General features: G+C 42.5%; 1 protein-coding gene across 2 annotated transcripts in view; it reads left to right on the top strand.

Moving 5' to 3' along the window:
• The first annotated feature begins 219 nt into the window (after nucleotides 1–219).
• The window catches only part of SGK3 (serum/glucocorticoid regulated kinase family member 3), a 151,530-nt gene continuing 129,102 nt past the window's right edge, over nucleotides 220–22,647 (top strand). The window contains exon 1 of one of the 2 annotated variants that reach the window (XM_032759639.2): nucleotides 220–316. The gene's annotated coding sequence lies outside the window, so the exon portion shown is untranslated. The remainder of the gene's footprint in view (nucleotides 317–22,647) is intronic. The other variant, XM_032759640.2, reaches the window with a different exon arrangement.

Genomic DNA, 22,647 nt, shown 5'->3' with positions numbered 1-22,647 from the left:
GCGGCCCGGCCTTTCGCGGGGGTCCTCGGGGAAGAGGAGCGCGGGTTTCCTCGGAGGCCTGAGAGGGACGCAGCCTGCAGCCCCTCCCCGCACGGGCTGCCCCCGGCCCGCCGTTCGCGCCGCTCGCGCCGCTCTGCTGGGATCCGGCGCCTTCCCCGGCTGTCCTCGGCCTCCCGCGCGCTCCGCGGGAGGAGCCGCCAGCGGCCGTGACGCGTCAGGGAGGAAACGCCGGCGCCCGGCGGCCCTGCAGGGAAGGAGGAAGCGCAGTGCGTTCGGCTCCGCGCCCGCCGCGCCGGGAGCAGCACCGCCGGGTCAGGTAGGTCCGGGGCCGGCGGGAGGGTCCGCGCGCCTGGGACTCGGCGGCCCGGGGCGGGGCGAGGGCTGCCCGGGCCTTGGCCGCTGCCTGTCCTTGGAAAAAGCCCAGCCCCCGGCTCCCGGAGAGTTTGTGGTCTTTGTTTCCACGAGGTGAATTCAGATCCTGCCTCGAGATTCCTAAACGCCCAAGGGGTGTCGGTGGCTGGACCTTGTTAACCCGCACGCAGCCGCCGAGCCTGGAGGAACTGGGAACGCCGAGCGGGGAGACCCTATCTGAGGTCGAAAGTGGGTGCAGGTCATCTGCGAGGGTCGGGGAGGGGGCAGCCGCCACAGTGGGGTGGATGGAATCGTTTAACCTGTTGTCAGCGGATCTGTAGTAAGAGACCTTAATACGTTGCGTCTTTTAAGTTCTCTGTGATTTGAACCCTTACGTCTCTTCAAGTGAATCTGGCCCTGTTAATTCTCACAGTTTTAGCATTGGAATGTACCCACTAGAAGTGCTTTGAGATTTTTAGATTCTGTCATTTTTAGTCATCGTTACTTGGAAAGAGAAAAGAGAAAGGAATCATCTCTTGAAACTTAAAACGCTTTCACTGAGTTGTGCACAGTGACTTCTGAACCATGAGTAGAATTTCAGTCCTGCACCAGAGACTACTTAGGGTGCACTTGGGTGCAAAATAAATACAGAGCACTGTAATTTCTAAATCTTTGTCAAAGTGAAAAACAGACTGTTGTGTATTTTGATTCTCTCCCTTCTCACCAGATTGAGACTTCACCCAGCCAATCTGGTGGGTGCCTTCTTTATTTACCAAACACTTACATAGCTCTTACTATGCGCTGGGCTCTTTCTAAGTGCTTTATAAATATTAAATCAAACTCTTAACTCATCATATTATAGCGGTTCTAGCAATGAAAAGGCTATCCATACTTTAGTTCCCCAAATGTCATTGGAAGAGCTGCAAACATTAGAGGAAGTTTTAGGCGTGTTTTAGCACCGGGTGTGCCTTCTGGTCCCCTTGGCTACCACTTCTGTAAGACAAGCCACCACCCCTGCATTTCCCTGGGGTAAGGCAGCCTGGAGCTCCTGGGAATGCGACCTGTTCAAAGTAGATGTTGGCCAGAACCTAAATGACTTGTCTAACATGGTCTCTCTCAACTGCCATTGTGCCCATGGGCTAACTCTGGAGACACCAGAACTTCCCCTTTAACTGCTACTGCATGGAGCGTACTTTTGTTTTTGAAAAGAGCTTTGTTCCTAATCTGTTCGAAACTATTTATATGACATTATTTATATGACATAGTTTAGATATGAGGGTCAGATTGAACTTGAAATATACTATAAAATAGAACATTTTTGTTTGCACACGTCAACATAACAAATAACGTTTTGTAATTTCACTGCTATTTGCTCTTGGAACATTGAATTGGTAGGTCAGCCTCATAGGTGTACATTTTGTGATATGCAGATATGCAGAGAATATTTTTTCAGAATAACATGCCCTCTTCAAATGTGCACCATTAGAAACCCAATGTGGTGACTAAGATAGACATGATTCTTGTTATTAATTATGGTGACTATGAATGTAATGTCAAAATCTGCACATCAAACTACCTTTCTGACTCCCTCTCTCCCTTTCTGTGCCCCCCTCCCTTATCTCTCTCTCATATATTTAACTTTTCAGGGAGATGATTAAGTGAGCCGATAAGCCTTATTTAATAGGATTATGAAGTGTCTCTTGAAGCAAGAAGGCTCATGTTCCTCTGATATATTAGTAATTTATGACACAACAAGCATTAGTGTCATTTGTGAATTCAGTTTAGTCGGATGACCCCTAGCATTTTCATGGCTTACAAAGTTCTTCCAGACATACTCCTTTACCCTTCAGAGAGATCTTGTGTGGTTGATCTCTTAACTACTTTTTATTACCTGTTTTTACAGATGAAGAAACTGAGGCATAGAAATGTTAAAGTGCTTCAGCCTTGATTGCACAGTAGGTGAGAGGCAGAGCTTGAATGGAGGGCAGCTGTGTAGACAGTGCCTGGCACGTGCAGACCTGTAATAAACATCTGTGGAATGAATGACTCCAAATGGCTTCAGATATCTTGCTCTTTCAAAACATGTCTCTCAAAATACCATAGTAATTGATTTATGCCTGAGAGATTTCCAGGCCTAATCCAATGCCTCTCTTATTTCAAACAGTATCTAATACAGCACATTTTCTACAAAAGAGATGGGAATGCCTTTTGGACTCATTTCTTAAGATTTGCCACCTCTGGTTTTTGAAAAAGAAAATAGGTTGAGTATTTTTTTATCCTACCTTTTTTCTCTGGTTTTGAGAGTTTAGAACGGACACATGGTATTTATGTTTATGTTGACAGCTTTCTTTCCTTTTTTTTTTGAGACGGAGTCTTGCTCTGTTGCCCAGGCTGGAGTGCAATGGCACAGCCTAGGCTCACTGCAACCTCCGCCTCCCGGGTTCAAGCGATTCTCCTGCCTCAGCCTCCTGAGTAGCTGGGGCTACAGGTGCATGCCACCACACCTGGCTAATTTTTGTGTTTTTAGTAGAGACAGGGTTTCACGATGTTGGCCAGGCTGGTATCAAACCCCTGACATGATCCACCTGCCTTGGCCTCCCAAAGTGTTGAGATTACAGGCGTGAGCCACTGTGCCTGGCTACAGCTTTCTTATCTCTCTAAACTACTTAGATTTATGATCAAGTTCAAACTCAATGATCATAGGTATTGTAAATATTTTTGAAATAAAGCTATGTGTTTTATTGAAATGTTGCAATGACTTTAGCATAAAGGGTCTTTAAAAACACACACAAAATTCCTCAAATGTTTATATGCTTTAAGCATAGCCCTTGGTACCTAAAGTATGTGATTTCCAGGTGGCTAACCTTCAATTAGAGGAGATAATATGGCCATTACTTGGCAGGAGGAATTGAGAAGAGTTATCAGGGAGAGATGAGAGATGGGATGGCCTTTCCCATGAGGTGTATTAGGCAGTAAGAAACCCTTAATGAAGCCAGACTGAGTCATCTGCCTGTCAATGTTCTTCTGTGTGGGAGTGGAATAAAATACCTTTGAAGCCTGCCTTGTTTCAGAAACCACTTTACCTTTTCCAGTTCTCATGTTTTCTCTTTTTTAAAAAAATTAATGTAAATTACTGACTAAACTGCTGATTCATGAAACTCTAATTATGTAACATGTTATTTCTGACAGATGTAACAGCTCCCATATTATTTTAAGCGACTCAGTGTCTCTGTTTTCCTTTACCTTTTCCATTTCTCATGGTGGAGACTTTGCTGTCATTTCACTCTCCCCTGCCCAGTTTCATGGAGAAAAGTGGTAAATCTAAGAGGTGCTACTTCCACATCTTGTAGTTCACGTCAAAGTAGTTTTAACTCAATGCTAACTTTCAGTTGTCATTGCCAAGGAAGACAATGTGGAAATCAGATGTTGAAGGCCAATTCAAAGTGTCACCCAGTAAAATTGTACTGGCTGTCTGAAGCCGAGCCAGAGGGTTTTCAAAGGGAATTAGGGCAGTGTGCAGTATCCTTGCCTTTGGAGAAATAGTAAAGGACTTGAGAAATTGGACAAAGTCCTGAAAACCTGCCTAAGTTCACCTCCTTGTAGCCATTGTTCTTCTATTACGCTAAACCAAAATCTGCTTTCCTTGGGTGGGGGGGTTGGGGGTGACTGAAAGAAACATGAAGATACAAGGGGAATTGTTAGAGGGTGAGGGACTGATAATAGGTAAGACGGAAAATGGAGATGTGTGTGAAATAAGTGATGTTAGTGAGGTCTTGTGGCAGAGGATTCCTGTGCAGTGCAGCTGTGCTTCCCCTGAGAGGGCCATACATATAGGAAAGACTTATATGGAATGAAAGTTTGAGAAGAACTAGAAACATCTCTTGGCATGATGTGATATTGGTGGGCAGAGTTACTTTGTACCATCAAGTGCAGAAGCTACAAAGTAGGTAGCTTTCTTCAAGCCACTAAGTGAGTTTGTTGGCAGATAATTAAAATGTAGAGGCCAGGCACGGCTCACGCCAGTAATCCCAGCACTTTGGGAGGCCAAGGCGGGCGGATCACCTGAGGTCAGGAGTTTGAGACCAGCCTGGCCAACACGGTGAAACCCTGTCTCTACTAAAAAAAAAAAAATACATAAATTAGCCGGGCGTGGTGGCACGTGCCTGTAAGCCCAGCTACTTGGGAGGCTGAGGCAGGAGAACCTCTTGAACTCGGGAGGTGGAGGTTTCAGTGAGCCAAGATCATGCCATTGCACTCTAGCCTGGGCAACAAGAGTGAAACTCTTTTTCTCAAAAAAAAAAAAAAAAAAAAAGGCCGGGTGTGGTGGCTCACGCCTGTAATCCCAGCACTTTGGGAGGCTGAGGCTGGTGGATCACCTGAGGTCAGGAGTTTGAGACCAGCCTAGCTAACATGGAGAAACCCCGTCTCTACTAAAAATACAAAATTAGCTGGGGATGGTGGCACATGCCTGTAATCCCAGCTACTGGGGAGGCTGAGGCAGGAGAATGGCTTGAACCCGGGAGGCAGAGGTTGCAATGAGCGAGATCGCACCACTGCACTCCAGACTGGGCGACAGAGTGAGACTCCTTCTCAAAAAAAAAAAAAAAAGAAAAGAAAAGAAAAGAAAACTGGATTTCATATGTAATATATTTATATACAAAAGTAGGACTCACTGATTAGCCAGTCTACAGACTGCTGAATGAAACGTATTCAAGTACAGTGGTGCTTCATAAGTTTGAAAATGAGAAGGAACTTTATTATTCCAGTTCTGTTTTTAATTAATTATTATTATTATTATTTGAGACAGAATCTCGCTCTCTTGCCCAGGCTGGACTGCAGTGGCATGATCTCAGCTCACTGCAACTCCCACCTCCCAGGTTCAAGCGATTCTCATACCTCAGCCTTCTGAGAAGCTGGGTCTACAGTTGTGCACCACCATGCCCAGCTGATTGTTTTTGTATTTTTGGTAGAGATGGGTTTCACTGTGTCGGCCAGGCTGGTCTCGAACTCCTGGCCTCAGTTATCCACCTGCTTCAGCCTCCCAAAGTGCTGGGATTACAGGCGTGAGCCACTGCGCCTGGCCTACTCTAGTTATTTACCTCCCTATGTTTTTTTTTCTTTTTTTTTGATATGGAGTCTCACTCCGTTACCCAGGCTGGAGTGCAATGGCATGATCTCAGCTCACTACAACCTCCACCTTTGGGGTTCAAGCGATTCTCCTGCCTCAGCCTCCGAAATAGCTGGGACTACAGGCGCCTACCACCACACCTGGCTAATTTTGTATTTTTAGTAGAAACAGGGTTTCACCATGTTGGCCAGGCTGGTCTCAAACTCCTGACCTCAAATGATCTGCCCACATCGGCTTCCCAAAGTGCTGGGATTCAGGCATAACCCACCGCTCTCGGCCTACCTCCCTATTTTCTAACCAAAAATAGATAAAGATTAACTTAAAATGATTCAATTTCCAACTCAGCAACTATACATGCAGATAAACATATATATGTGTGTATATATATATACACACATATATATTGTGTGTGTGTGTGTGTATGTGTATGACCAGTATATAGTCTGTAGAATCTAATGCACATGTATGTGGTTTTTGCTTTGTTTTGTTTGTTTTTTTGAGACAGACTCTCACTGTGTTGCTCACACTGGAGGGCAGTGGCACGATTTTGGCTCACTGCAACCTCTGCCTCCCAGGTTCAAGTGATTCTCCTCCCTCAGCCTCCTGAGTAGCTGGGATTACAGATGTGCGCCACCACGCCCAGCTGATTTTGTATTTTTAGTTGAGACGGGGTTTCTCCATGTTGGTCAGGATGGTCTCGAACTCCTGACCTCAGATAATCTGCCCGCCTCAGCTTCCCAAAGTGCTGGAATTACAGGTGTGTGCCACCGTGCCCGGCCACATGTATGTTTTATATATGATCAGCTCAAAGAGAATTTTGGAATCATATTCTTAGTTTCCCGAGAAAACACATGCATCTTTCCCCCCCATTTTAATTTTAGTTTTGTCTTCCATTTTTTAAACTTTAAATTATAAAGGTATACAAGGCTGAGGTGGGAGGATTGCTTGAGCGCAAGAGTTCAGTGTTACAGTGAGCTATGATTGTGTCACTGCACTCCAGCCTAGGTGACAGATTGAGACCCTGTCCCCCCCAATAAAAAAAGTATGTATACTCTTAAATTCAAGCAATTGAGAATTATATGTAATTAAAAAAATACATCCTCTCCACTCTGATTTTATCCACAAAGATAACTACTGCTGCTGCTGATTTTATACCCTTCTAAACATTTTTCATGCTTACATAAGTTTGTGTATCTATATACGTACACAAGAGTTTTTTTTTAATGGGGATTGTTTTGCACTATTTATTATTTATTTATTTATTTATTTATTTATTTAGTGACAGGGTTTTAGTCTATCTCACAGGCTGGAATGCAGTGGCACGATTGTGACTCACTGCAGTTTCGACCTCTAGGGTTCAAGTGATCCTCCTGCCTTGGCCTCCTGAGTACTGGTGTGTGCCACCATACCCAGCTAATTCTTTTTAATTTTTAGTAGAGACAAGGTCTTACTATATTGCCCAGACTGGTCTCGAACCCCTGGGCTCAAGTAATCCTCCTGCCTCTGCCTCCCAAAGTGCTGGAATTGCAGATGTCAGCCACTGTGCTGTGCCCATCCTGTTTCTTATTTAACACTATATATAGACATCTATAGATCTATATCATTAGTTTTGATAGCTGCATAGTATTCCGCTTTATAGTTGATTATCCATTTTCTGTTATTTCTATTGCTGACATGTTTACCATTTTGAATCTTTTAAAATATATTTAAATCATCAAAGTAATACTTTTTTGGACAAATAAAAGAAGAAATAGAGAAAATAAGAATTACCAGTAAATCTATCACTCATTGGCAAAGCACTATTAGCATTTTAGAGTATATCCTTCTAGGCTTTTATTTGTGTGTGCATGTGCATATTTTCAATGACATTTTTAAAAGTTTCTCTTATACAGGCTTGCTTTGTTGGTTAGAGAATCACACTTATGTAGCCAGCCAATGTCACAGATTCCGTGCACCTTTGAACCAGTTATTTTACTGTTTCCTGGCCACTTGCCATGCCCCAGCCCTGGCTAACACTCTTGGAAATTTATACTGCCGCTCATAAAGGGAATGAGGGTGTGTGGATAGACTGACAAATCCATCCAAATTAACATAAAGCACATGTTTTTCTAATGAGAGTCCATCAATATTTATATTATAAGTTCATCTAAGATACAAGATATTTAAGAAGAGAAATGATAGGATGTTCACATGTAATTGATTGTAATCACTAAAGGAGAAGCAGAAATAATTGACTTGAACCAAGGAAAAAGTGGCTGTTCTAAATTTCAGTTAGGAATTAGAACAGCTGGCATGGTAGCTCATGCCCGTAACCCCAGCACTTTTAGAGGTTGAGGTGGGCAGATCGCTTGAGCTCAGGAGTTTAAGACTGACATGGGCAACATGGTGAAACCTAGTCTCTACAAAAAATATAAAAAATTGGGCCAGGCACGGTGGCTCACGCCTGTAATCCCAGCACTTTGGGAGGCCAAGGCGGGTGGATCACCTGAGGTTAGGAGTTTGAGACCAGCCTGGCCAACATGGTGAAACCCTTTCTCTACTAAAAATACAAAAATTAGCTGGGCGTGGTGGTGGGTGCCTGTAATCCCAGCTGCTTGGGAGGCTGAGGCAAGAGAATCGCTTGAACCTGGGAAGTGGAGGTTGCAGTGAGCCAAGATCGCACCACTGCACTCCAGCCTGGGTGACAAGAGCAAAACTCTGTCTCAAAAAAAAAAATTATATATATATATATATATAAAATTAGCCAGGTGTGGTGGCACACACCTGTGGCCCCAGCTACTGGGAAGGCTAAGGTGGGAGGATTGCTTGAGCTGCAGAGGCAGAGGTTTCAGTGAGCTGGGATCATGCCACTGCACTCCAGCTTGGGTGAGAGAGTGAGACCCTGTCTCACAAACAAAACAAACAAAGAAATTAGAACAGGTCAACTTGAGATGTTTTGAAATACTCGTCTAATAATGGCAGTACATTGTTTATAGTATAATTGGTTTAAACAGCACCGCCACCAATGGTGGGAATAGGTGACCTTGAAGTTTCTTGTGATCCTATTATAGGCTGTCTCAGAGTCAGTAACACTTGACTTAGTATAATTTCATGCACACAGCTCCCTCTTCACATACTAAAGCCACCAGTCTTTCCAGATAGCATCGGTCTGTGCTGACCTCTCTCCATCCATCCGCTTTTCTTCCCCCAAGGTGTGAGTACACAATCTACAACACACAGTCTACAGCAGGTGCGGGCTCCTGCACCCTTTGTGGCCTCCCCTGCTCTCTGAGAGTTTGCTCTCCTTTATAAACCTTTTTTTTTTTTCTCTTCTTCTACCTCTTGCATTAAGAAAAGTTCTGTCTTTTCTCTATCCCACTCTCTTCATGTTGATCTTAAGCAAAATGGATACTAATCATGGTAATACATTTAAGAGCAGGCCTTTAATAAGGAAAAGAAAGCTTTTAGTTTGGGAAGAAACATAGACATTATAAAGAACTAGTGGTTTCAACCTTTGAAGCCCTTAAGAATACCTAGTAATTCCTTTCAAAATATCCACAGAAGTCCACACCCACCTCCTCTTCTCTAAATAAGCTCTTTTTCCTTAAGCATTGGCATGAACTATAAAATTTAAAGCTATATATATATATATATATTTATTTTTTTATGCCATTTTTTTTATAATATGCTGTGCATTCTTTTGGTGCAATTTTTTTTTTCCCAGTTAAAGATGTCAGTCATGTTATGGGTTGAATAGAATGTTTTGGTCTCGAAAGCTAACTCTCAGATATGACCACTGTTCCTTTTAGAAAACATATCCAAAGTTCTATTAGGCTTTAAAATAACCTTTTTGTTTTCAAGTAAGTTAAAGACTAAGAAGGGTATCTTGGGCCAAAGGTTAGCAATCTTTGAGAAGTGGTATGTCAGGATTCCCAACCACTTCCTTCCAGATTTTTATCAGTAGAGATATGCACTGGTGAGAGCTTGGATCAGATCCTTGGGACTTACAGAAGAAGCATTGCTGGTTCAGGAATGCTAGGTCCCTGCTGGAAACTCTTACAAGAGTTAGGGATAGAGGATCAGGCCCTGGAAACTGACTGCATACCAACTTCAGCTTGCCTGTAAAGGTGCGTGGGCCAGATGGTATAGGAACCTCCGCACCAAGACAATAGCTACTTAAGCTGCACTGAGAGTAAAGGCTTATTTTCTCATAAACATCATTGGAAAAGCTTTTGTAAGGATGTTTTTGTTTTTCTTGTTTTTTGTTTTCTTGAGATGAAGTCTCACTCTGTCACTGAGGCTGGAGTGCAGTGGCGTGATCTCGGCTCACTGCAACCTCTACCTCCCGAGTTCAAGCGGTTCTCCTGCCTTAGCCTCCCAGGTAGCTGGGACTACAGGCATTTGCCACCACGCCTGGCTAATTTTTGTATTTTTAGTGGAGATGGGGTCTCACCATGTTAGCCAGGATGGTCTCGATCTCCTGACCTCATGATCCGCCCACCTCGGCCTCCCAAAGTGCTGGGATTACAGGCATGAGCCACTGCGCCCGGCCTCTGAAAAGATGTTTTTATTCAGCCTCCCAACAACACGGTGCTAAAATTGATGATGGCTTAGACATGAAAGTACTATATCATTTACTTATTTAAACTGGTATTGTATTAGGTCGTTCTTGCATTGCTATAAAAAAAAAACCTGAGACTGAGTAATTTATAAGAAAAGAGGTTTAATTGGCCCATGGTTCTGCAGACTGTACAGGAAGCATCTGCTTCTGGGGAGGCCCCAGGAAGCTTACAATCATTGCAGAACACGAAGGGGGAGCAGGGACATCACGTGGCAAGAACAGGAGCAAGAGCAAGAGTGGTGAGGTGAAGGTGCCACACACTTTTAAATAACTCACTGTGGTGAAGACAGCACCAAGCCATGAGGGATCTGCCCCATGATCCAAACACCTTTCACCAGACTCCATCTCCACCATTGGAGATTACAGTTCAACATGAGATTTGGGCAGAAACAAATATCCAAACTATATCAGGTACCATTGTTAATAAACATTCAGAAGTAAGATTTTGTGTATATATATATAATATATATATATTATATATATATATATATATTTTTTTTTTGTAAAAGGGTCGGCTGGGCACGGTGGCTTACGCCTGTAATCCCAGCACTTTGGGAGGCTGAGGCGGGCAGATCACCTGAGGTCGGGAGTTCGAGACCAGCCTGATCAACATGGTGAAACCCTGTCTCTACTAAAAATACAAAAAATATTAGCCAGGCATGGTGGCGCATGCCTGTAATCCCGGCTACCCAGGAGGCTGAGGCAGGAGAATTGCTTGAACCCGGGAGGCAGAGGTTGCGGTGAGCCAAGATCGCGCCGTTGCACTCCAGCCTGGGCAACAAGAGCGAAACTCCGTCTCAAAAAGAAAAGAAGAAAGATCTTCCTCTGTCACGTAAGCTGGAGTGCAGTGGTGCAATCTTAACACACTGCAGCCTCAACCTCCCAGGCTCAAGCAGTCCTCCCACCCCAGCCTCCCAAATAGCTGGGAATACAGGCACGCACCACCACACCCAGCTAATTTTGTTTATTTTTTGTAGAGATGGGGTCTTACCGTGTTGCCCAGGCTGCTCTCAAACTCCTGGGCTCAACTGTTCCCACATCCTTAGCCACCCAATGTGCTGGGATTATAGACATGAACCACTTTGCCCAACTGTTATAATTTGTTAAAAATAGCTCTCATGTTTTATAATTCTACATGTCTGTAGTTGTATACAGTTGACAATTTAGTCCATTCTGACACAAGTACCTTTCTCTCATTTCTAATTGATCTCTTTTTATCCCACTCTCTCTTCTCACCAATATTTGTTTTAATTTTTTGTGTATCTGTAAGGAGATTTTTTTACTGATGAAAGACAAGATAGTCCAATGTTTTAGCAGAGAAAAGTTTTTAAGATTTGTTAGACTGCACCCCCTTTTCCCTTTGAACTTTGTCTTCCCTTTATATTTCTATTATTTCTGACTTTTGCTAACGTTAACATCATTTATTTCTAGTCTTCCTTTTAATTTTTTTATTAGGACTACAGGCTCATGCCACCATGGCCAGCTATTTTTAAATATTTTTTTGTAGAGACAGGGTCTAGTGAGGATCCTGTTGCCCAGGCTAGTCTCAAACTTCTGGCCTCAAGCTATTCTCCTGCCTCAGCTTCCCAAAACACTGGGATTACAGGCGTGAGCCGCCATACCCAGCCTATTTCTCCTTTTAAAAGTCCACTAAGGCTGGGTGCGGCGGCTCACGCCTGTAATCCTAGCACTTTGGGAGGCTGATCATGAGGTCAGGAGTTTGAGACCAGCCTGGCCAATATGGTAAAACCACGTCTCTACTAAAAATACAAAAATTAGCTGGGCGTGGTGGCGGACACCTGTAGTCCCAGCTACTTGGGAGGCTGTGGCAGGAAAATTGCTTGAACCAGGAAGGTGGAGGTTGCAGTGAGCCGAGATCATGCCACTGCATTCCAGCCTGGGTGACAGAGCAATACTCTGTCTCAAGAAAATAAATAAAAACCAATAAAAAATAAAATAAAATAAAGTCCACTGAAGTGTAAACTAAAGTCTTTGTCCCATTGAAATTATTTATTGCTTTCACTGGACATGTTGGGATTAAAAATTTGCCTGTGAGATGCAGAACATTGTGTATAAAATGCTACCTTTTGTGTGGAAAGACCAGGAAAAAATAAGAATATATTATGTTTTGCTTGACTACATATAAAGGGACTCTGGAAGGACACATAAGAAATTGGCATTGTTGGTTTGGCATGGTGGCTCACGCCTTGGAGGCCAAGGCAGGTGGATCACCTGAAGTCAGAAGTTCGAATCCAGCCTGGCCAATATGACGAAACCCTGTCTCTACTAAAAATACAAAAATTAGCCGGGCGTGGTGACTCACGCCTGTAATCCTAGCACTTTGGGAGGCTGAGGCGGGCGGATCACGAGGTCAGGAGATCGAGACCATCCTGGCTAACATGGTGAAACCCCATCTCTACTAAAAATACAGAAATTAGCCGGGTGTGGTGGCAGGCATCTGTAGTCCCAGCTACTCAGGAGGGTGAGGCAGGAGAATGGCGTGAACCCCGGAGGCGGAGCTTGCAGTGAGCCGAGATCATGCCACTGCACTCCAGCCTGGGTGACAGAGTGAGGTTGAGGCAGGGAGAATTGCTTGATCCCAGGAGATGGAGGTTGCAGTGAGCCGAGATGGTGCCACTGCACCCTAGCCTTGGGTGACAAAGTAATACTGTCTCAGAAAAAAAAAAAAAAAGACAGTGTTTATCTCTTTGGGGTGGGGGATGAGAACTGGGTGGATAGGGATGGGTGGGAAGCCGACTTCTCACTATGTTTTTTTTTTTAACCCTGTGAATATGTAACCCATTGTTAAAATAATGTTTAAAATCATGTCCCGGAGTTTCCTGACTTAAAAAGTAGATCTATATATATCTAGTGTTTTTTTCCATATAAAGTCATTAGTAAGGCTGTGTTTTAAATTTTTTTTTTTTTTAAGAATGCTTGTATAGTCTAGTCTCAAAGGACCAGTAGTAATTTGCAGGCGCCTTGCCATGGCTTTGTTCTCCTTCAGCACTCTCAAATGCTGTGACTAAGATTCATTATGAAGCCTTCCATTAGGAAATTCTCATACTGCAAATACAGCCAAACCTTAAATTATTGCTGGCTTATTGGAAGAACCATTTAATTGAAATTATCTGCAGTATTTTGCCAACTGGATACTCAGTTGTTTCCTAATAAAAACTCTTAGATAATACCAGTGCAATTACTGCAACATCAGTTTATCTTGCCCCCATGATATCTTGTATCTTATCATCATGGTTATAATTTACCTACTTAAGATTATATGAGTTTGGTGCTTTTAGAAAATAAAGGTTGGTTTACTTTTGGTATTTAGATAATTGCGCCCTTTTCAAGTTGTACACGCTAAGCCAAATATTTCCTTTCATCAGGATTTTTGTAGTTTTTATCATGTATGACCTGTATTTTACCTCTCAGAGAACAAAGAAAAAGGCACGAATATTTATTGAGTTTCTACCATATGCTGGGTGCTTTAGAGACATTATTTTCTTAAATACTCATAATAACGCTGTGGGATGGGTAGGTCGTTTTATTTTGCAGATGAGCCACTTGAGCATAGTGAGGTTTCCAAGGTTGCTGTTTGTGGCGACATGAGGCAGAGCTGATCTGAACAGGTCTCTCTGGCTTTACCATGAGGTTCCCCTGTGTTAACTGATAAGGAGGTAAAAGCTGACTCCTCTCAAAGCCCCTCATCCAAAAGAGCAGGCAGAATTTATTAACAAATAACCCATAGTACCAGCTGCTGATGAGGCAGTGGTTAAATGAGTTTGAAAATGGGCTTTCATTTTTACTTTATCATTGTGAAATCATATTAATGTTTTAATCTAGAAACTCATGCCAGATTTCAAGAAGAAAGCTGATTAAAATGTTTTAAATATGTATTTTGTACCTAATAGAAAAAGACTAAATATTTTACATTTAGCTGGGTGTGGTGACATGTGACTGTAGCCCCAACAATTTGGAAAGCTGAGGCGGGAGGATCGCTTGAGCTCAAGAGTTTGAGGTTACAGTGAGCCATGATTGCTCTGCTGCAATCCAGCCTGAATGACAGAGCAAGACCCTGTCTGTAAAAAAAAAAAAAAAAAAAAAAAAAAGATTTAAAAGCTGATTGTTAAATCCTGAACCTATAGAATTTGAATATCTTATGCTGTTATCTGCAGAACCGTCAAACTCTTGCTATTAGTAACCAATGTCCAGTGAACTTTACCGGTGATAACAAGTACTGTTGTCATATTCTAAAATCTAACAATGATAACCAGTACCACTTACATTAATCCGTGGAAATAGAGCAGTAACTTTGTTGATTTTTGTTGCATGTTAGCTAAGTTCCTATTAACCAAGTAAAGATGATAGAACATGTGAGATCTGAATTCCTTTTTGTTTTTTTTGAGACAGGGTCTTGCTCTGTTGCCCAGGGTGGAGTGCAGTGGTTCAATCTCAGCTCACTGCAGCCTCGATCTCCTAGGCTCAAGTGACCCTCCCACCTAAGCCTACTGAGTAGCTGGGACTACAGGTGCACACCACCTGGCTAATTTTTGTATTGTGGGTTTTTGTAGATACTGGAATAAGTTCCTATTAACCAAGTAAAGATGATAGAACATGTGAGATCTGAATTCCTTTTTGTCTCTTTTGAGACAGGGTCTTGCTCTGTTGCCCAGGGTGGAATGCAGTGGTTCAATCTCAGCTCACTGCAGCCTCGATCTCCTAGGCTGAAGTGACCCTCCCACCTAAGCCTCTGGAGTAGCTAGGACTACAGGTGTGCACCACCTGGCTAATTTTTGTATTTTTTGTAGACACAGGGTTTTGCTGTGTTACTCAGGCTGGTCTTGAATTCCTGGGCCCAAGTGATCCACCCACCTTGGCCTCCCAAAGTGCTGGGATTCTAGGCATGAGCCACCATGAGCCAGGTCTGAATTCTTATTTATTTTTATTTTATTTTTTTTGAGACGGAGTCTTGCTCTGTCGCCCAGGCTGGAGTGCAGTGGCACGATCTTGGCTCACTGCAAGCTCCGCCTCCCGGGTTCACGCCATTCTCCTGCCTCAGCCTCCGGAGTAGCTGGGACTACAGGCGCCCGCCATCGCGCCCGGCTAATTTTTTGTATTTTTAGTAGAGACGGGGTTTCACCGTGGTCTCATCTCCTGACCTCGTGATCCACCCTCCTCGATCTCCCAAAGTTCTGGGATTACAGGCGTCAGCCACCGCGCCCAGCCTGAATTCTTATATACTACATTATCCTATGATTCTTTTATCTAATAAAAAATATTATGATTCTGGGCAAAGATGGTGGTATGGTCTGGATGTGTCTCCCACAATGCATGTGTTGGAAACTTAATCCCCAATGCAACAGCATTGAGAAGTGGGGCCTTTTGGGAGGTGTTTAGCTCACGAGGGCTCTGCCCTCGTAAATGGATGAATGTTGTCATGAAAGTGGGAGTGGTTTTGCCCTCTCTTGCTTTCTGCCATATGAGGACACAGTTTGTCCTTTTTGCCCTTTCTACCTTCCTCCATTCAGGGACACAGCAAGAGGCCCTCAACAGGTGCTGGCACCTTGATCTTGGACTTTCCAGCCTCTAGAACTGTGAGACATAAATTTCTGTTCTTTATAAATTACCCAGTATCAGGTATTCTGTTATAGCAGCACAAATGGACTAAGACAGATGGTGAGAAAGACACTGAGAAAATTCAAATGATTGGCAAAGTTTAAAAAGAAGTAAAAAGTCACAAATAGTAAATGGAGAAGACAGAATAAACCCACAGCATACACTAGAGTAATTTACACTTAACACTTAAAAATAACAGCTTTATTGAGATATAATTCACATACCATTAAAGTTTTTTTTTTTTTTTTTTTTTTGGAACGGAGTTTGCCCTTTTCCCCCGGGCGGGGTGTGGTGGGGTGATCTCGCGGCTCACTGCAAACTTCGCCTCCCGGGTTCACGCCATTCTCTTGCCTCAGCCTCTCCGAGTAGCTGGGACTACAGGCGCCCGCCACCACGCCCAGCTAATTTTTTTGTATTTTTAGTAGAGACGGGGTTTCACCGTGGTCTTGATCTTCTGACCTCGTGATCCGCCCGCCTCGGCCTCCCAAAGGGCTGGGATTACAAGTGTGAGCCACCGCACCCGGCCTTCACTTAGTATAATGTTTTCAGCGCTCATCCATGTTGTAGCATGTGGTACTTCATTTCTTTTTTTTTTTTTTTTCGAGATGGAGTTCCACTCTTGTCACCCAGGCTGGAGTGCAATGGCGAAATCTCAGCTCACTACAATCTCCACCTCCCAGGTTCAAGCATTTCTCCTGCCTCAGCCTCCCGAGTAGCTGGGATTATAGGTACCCACCACCACGCCCAGCTAATTTTTGTATTTTTAGTAGAGACAGTGTTTCACCATGTTGGCCAGGCTGGTCTCGAACTCCTGACCTCAGATGATCCACCCACCTTGGCCTCCAAAAGTGCTGGGATTACAAGTGTGAGCCACTGCTCCCAGCCATTTCTTTTTATTGGTGAAAAATATCCTGTTGTTGGGATGCCAAGGTGGGAGGATTGCTTGAGGCTAGCAGTTCAAGACAAGCCTGGACAATAGAGTGAGACTCCACCTCAACAACAGGAACAGCAACAATAAATAAATAAATAGCTGGGTGTGGTGGTGTGTACCTATAGTTCTAGCTACTTAGGAGGCTGAAGTGGGAGGATTGCTTGAGTCTAGGAGTTCACCCAGTGAACTATGGTCACACCACTGCACTCCAGCCTGGGCAACAGAGCAAGACTCTGCCTCTTAAAAAAAAAATAAATCTGGACTGGGCGCAGTGGCTCATGCCTGTAATCCCAGCACTTTGGGAGGCTGAGGCGGGCAGATCACAAGGTGAGGAGATGGAGACCATCCTGGCTAAGATGGTGAAACCCTGTCTGTACTAAAAATACAAAAAATTAGCTGGGCATGGTGGTGGGCACCTGTAGTCCCAGCTACTTGGGAGGCTGAGACAGGAGAATGGAATGAACCCAGGAGGCAGAGCTTGCAGTGAGCCGAGATCGCACCACTGCACTCCAGCCTGGGCGACAGAGCGAGACTCCGTCTTAAAAAAACAAACAAACAAAAAAAAGAGCTGGGCGCAGTAGCTCACGCCTGTAAGCCTATAATCCCAGCACACTGGGAGGCCGAGGCGGGTGGATCACGAGGTCAGGAGATCAAGACCATCCTAGCTAACACGGTGAAACCCTGTCTCTACTAAAAATACAAAAAATTAGCCAGGCGTGGTGGCGGGTGCCTGTAGTCCCAGCTACTTGGGAGGCTGAGGCAAGAGAATGGTGTGAACCAGTGAGCCGAGATTGCGCCACTGCACTCCAGTCTGGACGACAGAGCAAGACTCCATCTCAAAAAAAAGAAGAAAAAAAAATTCTGTTGTATGAATATACCATATTTTGCTTATTCATTCATCTGTTGATTGATGTTTGGGTTGTTTTCACCTTTTGGCTATTACATATAATACTGCTATCAATATTTTTGAATAAGTTTTTGTATGAATATACATGTTTTATTTTCCCTTAGAGGTATACCTAGGAGCAGAAGTGCTGGGTCATATGGTAACTCTTGTTTAACTTTTTGAGGAGTTGCCAGACTGTTTTCTAGAATGCCTACATGCATTTATTGATTGATTGATTGATTGATTGAGACAGTTTCACTCCTATCGCCCAGGCCAGAGTACAGTGGCGTGATCTCGGCTCACTGCAAACTCCACCTCCTGGGTTCAAGTGATTCTTCTGCCTCGGCCTTCTGAGTAGCTGGGATTACTGGTGTGCACCACCACACCCCGCTAATTTTTTATATTTTTAGTGGAGACAGCGTTTCACCATGTTGGCCAGTCTTCAAACTCTTGACCTCAGGTGATCCACCTGCCTTGACCTCTCAAAGTGCTAGGATTACACCAGCCACCCAGCACTTTGCATGAGCCACCACACCCAGCCCTACCTTATTTTACAATCTCACCAGTAATGTATGAAGTTTCACATTTCTCTACATCCTTACCAACACTTTTCTTTCTATTTTAGCCATTTAAGTGCATGTGAAGTGATATTTCATTGTGGTTTTGATTTGCATTTTCTGAAAGTCTATTGATGTTGAGCATCTTTTCAGGTACTTATTGGCCAACTGTGTATCTTCTCTACATAAATGTCTATTCAGATTCTTTCCTTATTAAAAAAAATTTGGTTTATTGTTTAATTATATGAATTATTTACATATTCTGAATATATGTCCCTTATGAGATATATAATTTACAAATATTTTCTTTTATTCTATGGGTTTTCCTTTCACTTTCTTGGTTTCCTTGGAGCACAAAAGTTTTACATTTTTTTTTTTTTTTTTTGAGACGGGTCTGGCTGTGTCACACAGGCTGGAGTGCAGTGGTGCCATCTCGGCTCACTGCAAGCTCTGCCTCCTGGGTTCACACCATTCTCCTGCTTCAGCCTTCTGAGTAGCTGGGACTACAGGCGCCTGCCACCACGCCCGGCTAATTTTTTTGTATTTTTGGTAGAGATGGGGTTTCACTGTGGTCTCAATCTCCTGACCTCGTGATCCGCCTGCCTCAGCCTCCCAAAGTGCTGGGATTACAAGCGTGAGCCACCGCGCCCAGCCAAAAAGTTTTAATTTTTAATGAAACCCATTTTCTCGGTTTTTTTCTTTGTTGCTCGTGCTTTTGGTGTCACATCATCTAAGAAATTATTAACTTAAGGTCACAGAAATTTACTCCTATGCTTTCTTCTAAGAGCTTCATAGTTCTAGGTCTTACTTTTAGATCTGTGATCTGTTGAGTTAATTTTTGTTTATGGTGTGAGGTAGGGGTCCAGCTTCATTCTTTTGCATGTGTATATCCAGTTGTCTCAGCACTGTTTTTTGTTCATTTGTTTGTTTTGAGATAGTCTTTCGGAGTGCAGTGGTGCGGTCTCAGCTCACTGCAGCCTCCTCCTCCCATGTTCAAGCAATTCTCCTGCCTCAGCCTCTAGAGTAGCTGGGATTGCAGGTGCCCACCACCAAGCTTGGCTAATTTTTTGTTTTGTATTTTTGGTAGAGACGGGGTTTTGCCATATTGGCCAGGCTGGTCTTGAACTCCTGACCTCAGGTGATCTGCCCACCCCAGTCTCCCAATGTGCTGGGGTGTTTCAGGCGTGAGCCACCGCACCTGGCCGAAAGTATTTTTTAATTTTCTTTGTGATTTCCTCATTAACCCATTGATTACTTAAAAGTATATTGTTTAATTTCCACATATTTGTGAATTTACCAGATTTCCTTTGTTATCCGCTTTCTAATTTAATTACATTTTTGTCAGAGAACACACTTTGTATGATTTTTGTACTTTTTAATTTAATGAGGACTTCTTATGGGATAATATATGGACTATCTTGGAGAATGTTTCGTGTGTACGTTAGAAGAATATGTATTCTGGTGCTTTAGGTGGAATGTTCTATAGATGTCTATTAGGTTTAGTTGGTTTATAGTGTTGTTCATATCCTTTTCCTTGTTGATCTGTCTAGTTATTCTCCTAAATACTTTTCAAAGCACTCTTTTAATGTTTCATATTAGAATAAATATGAAAATTCATTACCAAGATAAAAGGCTCAAATGGAAACATATGTTGTTTTAGTGGGCTAGTCAAACCAAATTAAATTTGAAAATTATTTACTTTCTTTACCTTTGGATATTAGCATTTATTTATTTGTTTATTTATTTATTTTGTTTGTTTGTTTTTTTGAGATGGAGTCTTGCTCTGTTGCCCAGACTGCAGTGCAGTGGCTCGATCTCAGCTCACTGCAAGCTCCGCCTCCTGGGTTCATGCCATTCTCCTGCCTCGGCCTCCCGAGTAGCTGGGACTACAGGCACCCACCACCACGCCGGGCTAATTTTTTGTATTTTTAGTAGAGACAGGGTTTCACCATGTTAGCCAGGATGGTCTCCATCTCCTGACCTCATGATCTGCCCGCCTCGGCCTCCCAAAGTGCTGGGATTACAGGCATGAGCCACCGCACCTGGCCGGATATTAACATTTAAATGTAGCTTATGTTTAGTGATGTTTTCTTAAGTCAGTGATTCTTTTGTGTCTATTAGGAGTTACTAGTAGAATGTGCTGGAATTTTTTTTCAAGTATTATTGCCACCCATCTCAAACTAGCGTTCATATTTTGAGAACCTTATTTGTTAGGAATTAAAAGTTTATTTGCTAACATGGTTGAGAGGACATCTCAAAAAAAAATGTGACAGAATGCGCTCTATCTTCATGACAATTAGAAATGGTAAGCAGTTAAATTTTCTTGTTTTTCATTGGAACAGTATTTAATTTGCACCTACAAGAATTATATGAAATAGACATGTCAAAATTTGCAGTGGTAGAAAGGCCATGTGAGGTCTAGTTGGTGGAGGCAATTAAAAATGTTTCAAATATAAACACTGGTAAATTCTTTTCCTCAACTAAAAATATTTGGACATTTTAGTACCATCAACCATGAGTTTGTGAAAACAATATAATTTAACTTTGCTTAGCTGGGCATGCTGGTGTGTACCTGTAATCTCAGCTACTTGGGAGGCTGAAGCAGGAGAATCACTTGAACCCAGGAGGCAGAGGTTGCAGCATGCCAAGATTGTGCCACTCCACTCCACTCCAGCCTGGGTGACAGCACAAGACTCTGTCTCCAAAAAAAAAAAAAAAAAAAGATTAACTTTGCCTTGTAGCACATATAAAAGTTATTTTGTATTTTAAAAATAAATTGTTGTCCGGGCACGGTGGCTCATGCCTGTGTTCCCAGCACTTTGGGAGGCCGAGGTGGGTGGATCACCTGAGGTCAGGAGTTCGAGACCAGCCTGGCCAACATGGTGAAACCTCCTCTCTACTAAAAATACAAAAATTAGCTGGGTATTGTGGTACGCATCTGTAATCTCAGCTACTCAGGAGGCTGAGGCAGGAGAATCGCTTGAACCTGGGAGGTGGAGGTTGCAGTGAGCCAAGATCGTGCCACTGCACTCCAGCATGGGCAACAGACTGAGAGAGACCACATTCACATAACTTTTATTAAAAAAATAAATAAATAAATAATTATTTTGATATTATAAAAAAGCAAATATACACATTGCAGTGATTTTTCAAACTGCACTTGTAGTTAGAGTGATCTCTTATTTAATTAATCCTATTGTATAATAATGACCATATTGGAAGGCCATTCAGCCTAGGCTGGTAGAGTGTATCAGTCAGAATGCAGAGGAAGAATTCTACGAAGTGTGCATGGTATGTATAGCCAGAAAAGCTGAATCATTTCGGTAGTATTGGAGGGGATAGCAATTCAGGAGAAAGTGTAGATTGGATAACAAACAGAAGAATCAATCAAGAATGTGATAGTGGGAAAAAGTTACAGAAGAATTGGGCAAGAATGTAATAGTGGGAAAAAGTATAGAAGTGGATGAAGGAGGAAGCTGCAGTAGTCTTTGCAGGTCTTGGCAAAGAGGCTGGTGCCAAGAAATGCATTCCTGGGTCTTCTAAATCTATTTCTACTTCTGGGAGGGAAATTTCTGAGAATGAAGTGTTGTTGAAATACATCTTCTTCAGTAGTATAGTTATTGTTGTAATTGAATTATCTCTTTCCATTTTGATCATGTGGCAATTGCCCCTGTTAGCAACACTGAATGTCCAAAGGAGTAAATGTGATTGTTTTAGTAAGTCTTTTCTAATCCTATGAAATGATTTAGGAAAGAAATGATGGGTGTAAAAATGCTTGGCATAGTGAAGGGCACAAAGTAGCCATTTGATAAATGTTGGCTGATATTAATCTGTTCATCATATTTAATAGCTGTAGGGAATCTAGAAGGCTTGGGTTCTACCATTAGATTCACTGATTTCAGTAACTCTTAGTAAGTGATGTTATTTTCTTAGATTTTAAATTACTCAAAGTTCCTTCTACCTCTAAAATTCTATGGTTCTATTAAACTCATGTAGAAAAAAAACTTTAAAGATTATTATTTTAATAGAGGTGGAAGTTTTTGTTCCCAACTTTTTCCATTTTAACTAGGGTACACTGCATGAATAAGATTCTTTATAGCATTATCTAAATCCAAGCACTGATTTATTTGAAAACAAAGGGTTTCTTTGCAGTGTCATTTAGCTTGGCATTGCTATGAATCCAAGAATTATTCTACATGAACCAGAGAACAGTAATGCAGTTGTACTTAAATTTAGAGTTCCACACAGCCATTCACCAGAGATGAATTGAGGTGAACAAGTACATCTACTTTAATTTGCAAAAGTTCTAAAATGTACTGATGGAATTTGTTGCAGGAATCACAGTGAAAAGCAGTTTGGAAATGTGGCTCAGATCATGCAAAGCTGTTGGAGAAACTATCGCTGCTTTTTGTTGTATTTTTTTCTGGATCTGTGTGATTTCTAGTAAAAATTGATAGTAACATCAATTTTTTAATGCTTTTTTTTTCTTTTTCTTTCTTTCTTTTTTTTTTTTTACCATTTTGAAATGATGTATGGTGTGATTGTTAGAGATGGATCAGCATGATTGGTCATCTTTGT

The sequence above is a fragment of the Hylobates moloch genome, unplaced genomic scaffold (assembly GCF_009828535.3).
Source record: "Hylobates moloch isolate HMO894 unplaced genomic scaffold, HMol_V3 SCAFFOLD_9, whole genome shotgun sequence".
Lineage (NCBI taxonomy): Eukaryota > Metazoa > Chordata > Mammalia > Primates > Hylobatidae > Hylobates > Hylobates moloch.
Note: the sequence above shows the minus strand (reverse complement) of the source record. Positions and strands in the feature narration are given on the sequence as shown.